Source organism: Ursus arctos, unplaced genomic scaffold (assembly GCF_023065955.2).
Source record: "Ursus arctos isolate Adak ecotype North America unplaced genomic scaffold, UrsArc2.0 scaffold_37, whole genome shotgun sequence".
Lineage (NCBI taxonomy): Eukaryota > Metazoa > Chordata > Mammalia > Carnivora > Ursidae > Ursus > Ursus arctos.
Window position 1 is genome coordinate 20955650 of NW_026623053.1, and position 12766 is coordinate 20968415.

At 34.6% G+C, this 12766-nt stretch overlaps 1 long non-coding RNA gene across 3 annotated transcripts in view; it reads right to left on the reverse strand.

Annotated features, from left to right (window-relative positions):
* Positions 1-12766, reverse strand: part of LOC113266165 (uncharacterized) — a 137174-nt gene that overhangs the window by 59748 nt on the left and 64660 nt on the right. The window lies entirely within an intron of this gene.

Here is a 12766-nt window from a genome sequence, read left to right on the forward strand (position 1 = left end):
GGTAGTGCCAAGTACAATTGAGAAATAGGGGTGAGGATTTATTTGCTGCTGGTGGATCTTCCTTAACCACCAGGAATATTGATCCACATCTCAGGTTCTAGACAACTGAGAAAATAACCACATACATTTCAAGATCTACTTATCGTTCTAAATTCAAAGATTAGAGAAGTTTGCCTAAACCATTATTAATGACAAGTCTGACTAGCAATGAAGAGCATAGACTTTGAGATCAGACTGACTTGTGTTGGAATCCCACTTATGTTACTCATTGTCCATAATTCCGGTCCTTAGTTTTCTCACTTGACAACAAAGATAATTGGACCTAATATTTATTTATTTTTTAAAAACACATTTATTGAGTAAGTGCTACACATTATTGTATGGTATGCATTGAGAATACAGTAGTAAACACAGCAGACAAAACAAGTAGAACTTAAATTCTTTTAAAGGAAACAGACAATATAAAGAAAGTAAATAGTGCTATGGAGAAAAATAAGCAGAGACAAAGATCTGGGAGTATAGAGTATTGAAATTTTAAGAGGTATTTGGGAAGCCCATATTGAGAATGTGACATTTGAACAATGTGTAGAAGGAGGTAAGGAAAGGCACCATCAGGTTCCTATTTAAAAACAAAACAAAACAAAACAAACAAAAAACCCTCATTCTAGCTGGAAAGAGCAGTAAGTGTGAAGATGTAAAGGTAGGATGTATGTGCACTCTTTTTTTTTTAAATTTTTTTTTATTATATTATGTTAGTCACCATACCGTATATCCCTGGTTTCTGATGTAAAGTTCGATGATTCATTAGTTGCGTATAACACCCAGTGCACCATGCAATATGTGCCCTCCTTACTACCCATCACCAATCTATCCCATTCCCCACCCCCCTCCCCTCTGAAGCCCTCAGTTTGTTTCTCATAGCAGCATTGTCCACAATAGCTAAATCGTGGAAGGAACTGAGATGCCCTTCAACAGATGACTGGATTAAGAAGTTGTGGTCCGTATATACAATGGAATATTACTCAGCTATCAGAAAGAACGAGTTCTCAACATTTGCTGCAACATGGCCGGCACTGGAGAAGAAAGGGATAAAGAAAGGGGGGGATGTATGAGCACTCTTACTGAACACCGGCACCAGGCTTATAGTGAACAGAGAGGCAAGGGAGATCTGCATACCTTTTTGTTGTTAGAGTTCGCATACATTTTATTTTTCAAAATAAATAAAAAACAAATAATACGTGGGTCTTAGAGGAAGAAAACTTGGGAAAAAACTAAGGAATAATATCTTGAAGTTACAGAAAAATCATATATTGTATTCTATTTATTCTAATACATATAATTTTAATATATTTTGACATGTCTAAAATTGGGATTCAGATAACAATAAATGTATTAGGAAATTTTATAATTTCATTGACTTTTTTTCTTCCTTAGTCATCTGAAAACAAAGCGTCTTAGAGTTGATAGCATTGTAGATTCAATGAAATAGGGTAGCTATGTAAGTTACTTGAAAAAATAATGAGAATAAAAAAGAAAACTTTTGTATCCTTAGTAGAAGGCAAGAGTTCTCAATTTCTTGGGAACAAAAGAAACAGGCAAAAGGACATAACAGTCCAAGTTCAAAAAGATGATAGGATGACACAAACCAAGATGAAAAGAGGGAGGGAACATAATGTAACATAGTGATCACATGAAAAATCACATTTCATTTTGAGAATTACATGCTGTCCTGGAGATTGTAAGGAGTGGAATGCCTGTGGAGCAGTTATAAGGAAGATAAGCTTAAAGAAATTTTCTTTTTCCTATAACCAAGCAGAAAAGAACAAAGGTATAAAATTAATGAGTGAGAAGGTGATAGGTGATAGATTTGTCTACACACACACACACACACACACACACACACACACACACACACACAAATGGAGGCTTCATAATAAGCATTCCTGAGGCAAAAACACAGAACAGGAACAAAAGCAGTAATTAAATATAAAGCAAAATACATTTTCTTGATCTGAAATGATACAAATATACAGAACAAGGTAATTTTCCATTTGCCCAGTACATACAACAAGATTTTTGGAGACAAAAAACTACATGCATTTGATAAGGGGAAAAAAATGAAGAAAGTAAAACTAGATTTCTCATAAATGAACACAAATCAGCATAAACTCTGCCTTTCTTCTGTGTTGGTAAATGCCTAAAATTAAAGTAACAGTGAATACAAAAAATTTAAGGAAAATCGTTCTGGGAATTTCATACTCAGCCAAATTATGTTTCCAGTGTGAAGGGTACAACCCCCCTTCCAGTTAGGTGATAACTGTGCTGGGTGATCTGTTGTCACAAGGAGAGTTAATCCTAACCTTAGTCTAACGGCTACATTTGAAGATTCTGTCAGAATATGATCTGGAACTTGCTTCCACTCAAGAAATTTCAAAAACTTCACTGTGAGAAACAATATTTATGGAGGACTTTCTTTAGGATGTAGTGTCATCCAATTTTAGAGATAAGTATTCCTCAAATTGTGTTCATGTGAACATAAATATTCTCAGAATTATTTGTAGAGAGCCACAGTGAAAAATTTCTTTGATTAAATATGTCAGGAACTTTCTGAGCTAAACTATTTCAAACCAAATTCTCTACTATAGTACTCCTCAGAGCCTGTAAGAAACTCAATATGCTTTGCATATCTTCAGGAGTAGTATAAAGTGTCAGCATTCACATGTATTCATTTCTATTACATCCCCAAAACACACAGAAATCACTTATGATTATTTCACATAATACTAATATTCCACAGACCACACTTTGGGAAATGTCCTTGAGTTACTTTGGGAGATATTACCAAAAGTATGGTCTGTGAAATATTAGTAATATGTATTCAAATATTATATATGCCAAAACTGGAACCAACTTAAATATCCAGCAGTATGAAAATAGCTTAGACAAACCACTGTATCCATGCAAAGAAATATTATACAATCACCAACTCCATAAAATGCCAAGGGAAAGAGGTACCAAAATTTATACTACAATCAAAAAGCTTAATGTCAGGCACTTACACTACAGTCCGATTTGTCACAGCCAATTTGCGTGGCTTTACTCTTAGGGAATTTCTTGGTCCCTATAACTGGACTCCTTCACAATTTTCCCCCAACCTTGACAAATAGTGTTACATGTTCATTATATTTTATTATAGTTTGTTATATTTTATTTATATATTATTGTTTTATTTTGTCAATTGTAGGATATAACTTAGATACTAACTTGGTGGATATTTTTTATTAATAAAATAATTCAAAGTTTTAAATTATTTTTTATTAAGTTTTCATTTTAATTCCAGTATAGTTAACATACAGCACTATATTAGTTTCAGATGTACAATATAGTGTTTCAACAGTTGTGTACATACTCAGTGCTCATAAAGTGTTCTCTTTAATCCCCTTCACCTATTTTGCCCATCCCCCCACCCACAGGCCCTCTGGTAACCATCAGTTTGTTCTCTATAGTTAAGAGTGTTTCTTGGTTTGTGTCTCTCTTTTTTTCTTTTCTTTTGCCCATTTGTTTTGTTTCTGAAATTCCACATATGAGTGAAATCATATAGTATTTGTCTTTATCTGACTGACTTATTTCTCTTAGCATAATACTCTCTAGCTCCATCCATGTCATTGCAAATGGCAAGATTTCATTCTTTTTTAGGGCTGAATAATATTCCTCTGTGTGTGTGTGTGTGTGTGTGTGTGTGTGTGTGTACCACATCTTTATCCACTCATCATGCGATGGACACTTGGGCTGCTTCTATAATTTGACTATCATAAATAATGCTGCAATAACCATAAGAGTGCATGTATCCCTTTGAATTAACGCCTTTGTATTTTGGGGGTAAATACTCAGTAATGCAATTACTGGATCATTGGGTAGTTCTCTTTTTAATTTTTTGAGAAAACTCCGTACTGCTTTCCACAATGGCTGCACCAGTTTGCATTCCCACCAACAATGCATGAGAGTTCCTTTTTCTCCACATCTTCACCACTATTTGTTGTTTCTTGTGTTGTCAATTTTAGCCATTTTGACAGGTGTGAGGTGATATCTCATTGTAGTTTTAAACAATTCTAAATTTAAATGTACAGCAAATTTTCACCTTCTTCATTAGTTCAATATTTCTAAATGTGACAGCAGTTCACACTTCACTGAAAAACATTACATAAGAATATTGACTCTTTTTCAAATTCTTCTGAACAACTTATATTGCATATGGAATATCGTGTGTGTGTGTGTGTGTGTGTGTGTGTGAATAGGTTATCCTTTGCTGTGCAACAAACCACTTAAATTCAGTGGATTAAAAACACCAAGACTCGGGATGCCTGGGTGGCTCAGTCAGTTGGGCATCTGCCTTTGGCTCAGGTCATGATCCCAGGGTCCTGGGATCAAGTCCCACATCGGGCTCCTTGTTCAGTGGGAGCCTGCTTCTCCCTCTGCCTACCACTCCCCCTGCTTGTGTGCTCTCTGTCTCTCGCTTTCTCTTTCTCTCTCTCTGGCAAATAAAATCTTTTAAAAAAAAAAAAAGCACCAAGACTCTCAATTCATGATTCTGTGAGTTGGCAATTTGAACTAAATTCAGCTGAGCAGTTTTTCTAATTTTGCTTGGGTTCGTGCATGTGACTGCAGTCAGCAGGTGGCTCTGCAGGGGCCAATGATCTAAGGTAGCATCATTCTCGTAACTGACAGTTGTAAGGCTATTGGCTGGGATGCCTTGACTCTCTTCAAGAGACTTCTAACAGGCTAACTTGGGCTTGCTCAGTGATGATCTGGAACAAAAGCAGAAGCCACAGGCCTCTTGAAACTCAGGCACAAAATCACTTTTGCTGCACCCAATTGATCAAAGCAAGTGCCAATGCCACTGCAGGTTCAAAGGAAGGGGAGCTAGACCCCCGCACTGATGGAAGGAACAGCAGCAATCTGTGGCCATTTGCAAGCATCCATAGTTCCTTACACATGGACTTGAATAACTTTCGGAATTAAGTTTAAATAATAATTATTTTAGCTATAATGTCAAACACAACAGAGTAAATATTCTGAAACCACAGGCCTCAGATGAGAATTCTTCATATTTTTATAAATAAATTTTATCTAAAACTGGATACCCTGTATATCAGCCATGGAGGTGTACTACCCAGATCTCCCTCCAAGAGAGTAAAGGCTCGTTGAGCGCATTTAGCTAACAATCTTCAGCTGCAGCCTCCTTGAGATTCGCTGCTGCATTCACGCCAACGCTGTGTTTGCTTGGGGCAGTTCCCAGCCAGTAACTGAGCCTAGTGAGGTTCTATGGCCTGGACATTTCCATCCAGTGCAAGACTCCTCTTTGCACCGTCTCTGCACCAGAGCCTGTTAGGATGACTGCACGTCTCTCAGAACTATTAGTAGTCAGAAACTGTTAGTACCCAATCCTTCTTTCTCCCTCCTCTCCTTTAACAGATGTCAGACCTACTTCACAGTCTAAAGGCTTTCTTTACTATTTCTGCACCTCCTTTCCTTTTTCTTTTGTCAGCCTTACCCTCAATTTATTTCTTGTGGGCACTGCAGTACCTGCTTTCTTGAAGTTCCAAACTGACACACCTCTTCCATCTTAGCCAAAAATCTTGGCAAGTCAGCGTAAATTCAATTACTCCACAGTGTTCTCATTATCACCACCACCTCCAGCAAGAGTTTTGATGTTTCAGTACATTTATGAAGCATCATGACATTAGTTTCTGGTTATCATCAGATTACCTTTGGCATTTGCTGAGATGTTCAATATCATGTGGTCTTTAGACACAATCAAGCCTGCATGCCAGTACCGGCCCCACAGAGGAAAGGAGTCTCCCTTCACATTCTGGCAACTATCTTGACGTTCCTTCCCTTTCAAATGAAGTGTCCCTTCATCATAATCACAAGACCCCTTCAGACTTGCCAAGTCTTTTATAAGTAATATCTGTAGCTACTAAGGAACATGGGAAACGGCCACTTCACTAGAGCATACCATCCGCACACGCTGAACTCCTACAGGGTTCGCCTCTTGCGTCATGTCAGAAAGAGGTCAGAGACATCTCTTTGATTATCAGAATATTCTTACCTATAAGGCTAATGTGAGTGGGAAGACAGGCAGGCCAGAAGGCTCTTTAAAACTACACAATTCATACCAGCACTTAAATCTCTCAATTCCTGTTCCGGTTTACTAGGGATGCCATATAAACTATCATACAGTGGGTGGATTATATAACAGAAATTTATTTTCTCAAAACTCTGGAGGGGTGCCTGACTGGTTCTGTCGGCTAAGCATCCGACTCTTGATTTCAGCTCAGGTCATGGTCTTGGGATCCTGGGAGAGAGCCCCACATCATCCATGCTCAGCATGGAGTTTGTTTGGGATTATCTCTCTCTCTTTTCCTCTGCCCCAACCCCCCCATGCATACATACATACTACGCAAACAAACAAACTCTGGAGGCTAGAAATCTGAGATCAAGATGTTGGCAGGTTGTTTTGTTCTGGAGACTTCTCTCCTTGGTTAATGGATAGCTGTCTTCTCTGTGTCTTCACATGGTCTTCTCTCTGTGCCTGTCTGTGCCCTAATCTCTATTTATAAGGACACCGGTCATATTAGATTAAGGCTCATTTTACCTTAATTATTGCTTTAAAGTTCTTATTATAAATATAGTCACATTCTGAGATATTAGGGGTTAGGACTTCAACACATGAATATTAAGGGTACACAATTCAGACCATAACACTTCCCTTTAGTATTTCTCTCTCCCCTTGTAGCCTGGGGGATCTTCTCTTGACTGGGGAAAAAAGCATTTTCACGATCATATATTTTTCAATATTGCTTAGACAAAAACTATCTTAACAATAAAAGTCTGAGAATTGTCTTCTATTTATTCTTTTGTTTTCTACTACATCAATCTTTATCTAAGGGCACTATGTTGCTGGTGCCTTTTTTTCAATTTTGTCTTTGGGTCAAGACAGTACAAAGGGTAGGAAGCAATGATGGAAAGGAAAAATACATCACTTAATACTTCATAATAACACCCCAAAGCTAAAGCATAATGTCTTAGAGATTGTCCAGGTTAAAATTGATTGTTTTAATATGTTAATTAGAATGTCAAAAATACCATAATCTAAAAACTTATCAGAATCAATGTATCATTAGCCTGTTACTTCCCCTTTTATGGTGAAAATTAAGTCTGGCAGAGACTCTTTTCACAAAATTATGTATCTTTGTTGCTGCATGTCATACATTGGCTTTACATTTAGTATAGTTAGAACAGGTAGTTGACATTTCTCTAATGAGTCACACCTTGTTCAGTTTGAATATGAGTTCAGTGCTATTTTCACACCTTCAGAAATTTCTGCTTTCCTCAATGTGTATTCACAGCTGGAGCTAATAGATCTATCACTAACTAGTTTTTGAAGTACCAAAATGATTCTGAGTAGCAAAAGGAGCACAGAATAAGAAACCAAGGAATGAATCTACCAGTAGTTATTGTAGAGGTCTTTATCAGGTTGTAAGTATGCTTGAATGCAAACCATAGGTGACTGTGAATTTTAGTGTTAATCATAGACTACATTTCCTTAATATGGAAAAAATCTTCTTTATTTAAAATGTAAACTAAGTTGTCATTGCTTTGTAATTTAAAAGATCAAGTTAGGTGTCAAGAGTTGTAAATCATCATCTCAGGGTTGCCAATAATTAGTTGTTTGACCTTGAATTCTTTCACATAACCTTCCCGAATTCAATTTTCCCATCTAAGAAACAAAGGTAACAAACTAGATGATCAATTTATTAATTATGGTTCTCAAATGGTGACTCTTGTAAGGATCTAAAGTACTGATGCCACCCACCCCTTCCAAGACGAACCCACTATTGCTATAACATTCCTGCCTAAATCTTAATCTTTTTGGAGAATTACCCTGATAGTGTTGCCTACAGTTCTTGATCACTGACCACATGTCTTCATGTCTCTTCTAGTAGATTGGATAAGGGTTTCTTCATTGCTATATAGTCTCCTATTCATTCACATTTATTCAGCATGGGCCAACTATACGCCCAGTGATAAATGGGAAAGATTTTTAGATGTATGGAGGATTTTGCCTTTATGTAGATTATAATATATTATTTAGGAAAATTAATCAATGCAGAAAAAATTAGTTTTCCACTGGAAGGTATATTAAGCCATTGGGAAAAATAAACCTATCTACTTATTATCAAATATATAATTACACATAAATATAAAATTAAGTGCTATAAGATCCCTTGTAGTTGTATACTTATTATCAAAATAAATAACCTAAATTTGTGCTCTCTTCAGAAAAAAAAAATAGTGTCATTATGTGATACAGGGAAACTTGGAAGCATTTTCTTGAAAATTATTTAAAACCAACTGAACAGATGAGTGGACAGAGGTTATAAAAAATGGTTTTTAAATCAAGTGAGAAAAACATTATTCTCAGAGGAAACTTTGATAGTAGATTTCTGTTTATAGTATGTTGAACAGATAGATACTTCAGACTAGAATGAAAGTAAAACCTTTTTTTTTTTTTTCCTTCAATAAAGCTGTTAGAATGATCTGCATACCTGGTCTAAATAGGACTGTGGAAAGTTACAAAGAGAATACCCAGAAGAGAACATACAAAGAAAATAACAAAAATCCATGCTGGTAATTACAGACATTTTATTTTTGTCTCCCCAAAATTATCAAATTAGATACATTAATTCTTTTTACCATCTTATTAATCTTGGAATATAATGGGACATGTAATCAAAAAGATGTACAGAGGAGCAAATTCACCTAAAATTGCCCACAAAGTTTTATATTATTGAAATCATAACTCTAGCCTGCTATTTTTTTTTTTTTCACAAAAAGTCAGCTTTCAATGAAACCCAGCAGAGAAAATATGTATGCCTAGGGGGGAGAATATTTTTCACCTTTATAGGCACTGAAATTGAATCTGTTTTACTCACAATCTATTGTACATAGCTGCAGTCATAAATTTTAAAGGTTCAAGAATTCACTTTTCAAATGAAACAATGACCATTCTTCTACTGAAATCCCTCAATAGTCCCCAAAGAAAACACTACATTCCACATTTTCTACAATCATTTTACGTATATGATTTTCTTGATATGGGAATCAGTGAAACTTCACACTACCAAAAATAAATACTGCTTTCCTTTTTAAAGATTGAGTAGAGTTTGGCTTTTCAAGGGACTGCATTATAAGAGACATGGGTTCAGTGCGCAAATCTGTGAGGCAGAATAAAAAGTTCAAATGCAAAGGAAGAGGGACAAAAATTTCAAGAGCAGAGCATTTTGTCCACAGATAAACAGGAGATTTATTCCAGAAATAAGTAGCACTAAACCAGGTTTCACAGAAAATGAATGAACCAGAGAATGTTTTTCCTCTAAAAATGGTATCACGGATCTTGTCCAGGAGCGTGTATAACTGGATTGAATGACCAAATTGGAATGGGAGAGAGAAACTCTGCTGAAGTAACAAGGGAGTGAGAACAAAGGCCAGCACCGCATGAACAACGAAGATAGTCATGAAACAAAGGAAGAGAATAAATTCAATGACATTTTTTTTAATTTTTAAAAATAAAATTTAAAAGAAAGTGAATTTCTTCAAATTCACTGGTTAAGTTCTTAAACCAGTTTAATATTTATGAACACATTCCTGAAAAATAAAATGAAGGTTTAAAGTAGAAGGAAGTGATTACTATCACATTAATAAGTATCTATTAAATTCCTACCAATACAAGGGGTTATGCGAAATTTGATTTTCAGATCCGGTTAAGTAGACAAACTGACAATACAGTCACATTAATTTTGACTCCAGTTACTCCTCAAGATTAAGGTCATGGAGTAAGGAATATATTCAGTGTAGTTAACTTATTCTGCAAAGAAGCATGTGGCTAGAATTTGGGATTTACTGAATAATTTTTTAGTTAACTATGATCTATGCCTTGTTTCCTTTCCAATGACATATTTTTTTCCATGATAAAAATAAAAATCTCTACAAGTTAGAACTCAATTTTCGACCATGCTATATTTTTCCTTATGTATTTTGAGAAAATAAGGTGTTCGTAAGACAGGGTACTGAAATAACATTACTTGTGATTCTTGGTCATAGTAATGTTCTATGATAAGATTAATAAATATATGTGTAAATTTGAAAGTTTTGGTATATTATGATATCAAAAATATAATGAATTTTATATTAGGCATATATTTATTCTAGCTATATATAATTGACATATGATCAATTTAGAAGCAGAAATGCAAAGGAAGATAATTCATCTAATTTTTGTAAAATGTCTTTATGAGATTAAAAGTAATTGTATTTTGGAAGTTTTGCCCACTTAAGTAAAAACACTAGCTATTATTTCACTATAGTAAAAGTGACACAACAGTGAACCCAAACAGGATACGATTTTATTGAGCTATTAATTTAAAAATAAAAACAGAAGTATCTAGAAAGTGATCATTCTTCTTACTATTATTAGAACATAATGATGTTGCTACAGTTAGTGCTGTAAATATACTAAAATATTTTCAAGTTGAAAGGATTATATTATAATAAATATATCTAATTACTTTAATAGAAAATAATATTTTTCTTTTAATGTCTTGAGAAAATTAAAACACTTAATTTTACATATTAACAGTGTATTTAATTAAAACTAGATCAACTAATCAGAGAAAAAAATAACCAGGACTTTGATTGGTAACACCTGGGTCCAGATAACAAATAAAAGAGAAATCCTACCTTTGAATCCAGTAGAAATTCTAATCGTGCTTAAATTTATTATACATAGGAGAGTCATTTAAAGGCTACTCTTTTAGTAGAGTAAAAGAATATTTGTTAAACACTTACTTTATAAAAGGGTTATTGAAGGAGAGGACTGTGTCTTGGGAAGCTGTATCTCAGGAAGATTAAATGGAAGGTTTGATACATGCATGCCCTCAGCTCTTCCCTTTTGGCTTGAGAATTTTTCTTTTATTTATATATTTTTTTCTTTCAGCCCCACTTCTAAAAATATCACTGACATGAGACCCTGCTGCCATAAATAAAAAAAAAACAACTCACTAATCATGGAAGAGGATTTTTTTGTTTTCCTGCTCGTTGCAAATGTAGTTTCTTAACTTGCTTTCTTAATGACTTTAGAAACTTCTAAATAATCATGCAGGAATCAAATGGCCACGTATAAATGTTTTATTATTATTATTATCACTAGTATTATTATTATTATTATTCTGTGTGTAAACTTTGACCACAGGGCAAGAACTATGTCTTTTCATCTTTATATCCCTAGCACCTACCACTCTCCTCAGCATGAGGAGACTCAAGTAGCTGCTGAATAAATGAACAGCTAGATGAGTAAATATCAGAGTCACAAAGCTAAAGGACCTCCAGCAACTCAGATGCATTAAAAAGGTATTTGACTATGTTGGGATTCATGAGTCTAAATACAATCATTTATTTAATAGAACTATTGAATTTGAGGTCATTTAATACTGTAGTTTCTTTTTCTTTCTTCCTTTCTTTCTTTCTTTCTTTCTTTCTTTCTTTCTTTCTTTCTTTCTTAGATTTCATTTATTTATTTGACAGAGAGAGACAGCCAGCGAGAGAGGGAACACAAGCAGGGGGAGTGGGAGAGGAAGAAGCAGGCTTCCAGCAGAGGAGCCCGATGTGGGGCTTGATCCCAGAACGCAGGGATCACGCCCTGAGCTGAAGGCAGATGCTTAACGACTGAGCCACCCAGGCGCCCCAGTACTGTAGTTTCTTGATTGGGGTCTGTGGACTCCTTCCTATCGGAAATTCCACATTATTTAAAATAAATAAAATTCCAAGATTCTTTGCAATAGCTGAATTTATATCATGATGATTTCGTGAAGGCAAATATATATGAAACTAGTTAATTTTTAGTATATACTATTTGAATGTGTATATGTATAGGATTTAAATAAAGAAATAGTAAAAGGTAAGTGAAAAGTCTGCCAATCACTTCTTCAGTGTTAAGTGATTTGTCTACGTCAAATACCTAGTTAGCAAAAAAGCAAGGAAAAAATTCATTTCTTGAAATAATGAGGTTATTTCACTACAAAAGAGAAACTGCATCTAAGGAGTAAAAATAACATTAACTTTCAAATTTAATAAAGTTACAAAGGTGAAAATCATGAATTTATATCTCCTAAATAGTAACTAGGCTGTAAAAATATATAAGGCAATTATCTTTAATTGCCTTAGAGAAAAAGGATTTAGGATGAAAGAGTAGGTTATAGGCCTAAGGCAAACAATTCATTCCTTTAAAAAAATAATTAATTTTTTATTTTAGAATAATTTTAGATTTACAGAAAAATTGTTAAGATAGTACAGAAGTTTTGTGTATTACATGCCCAGTTTCCCCTATCATTAGCAATTTATATTAGTATGGTACTTCAGTTATACATAATTAACTAATTTTGATATATTATTATTAATTAAAATTCTATACTTTATTCAGATTTTCTTAGTTTTTATATAACATCCTTTTTATGTTCTGGGAACCCATCCATGGTGACGCAGTATATTTGTCATGTCCCCTTAGGCTCCTCTGGGTTCTGATCATTTCTCAGACTTTTCTTATTGATTACTTTGACACTTTTGACAAGCTTTGAGAAGTATTGATCAGAAATGTTGTAGAATGTTCTTCAGTTAGGTTTGTATCATAATTTTAGTTCTTCAAATCAAA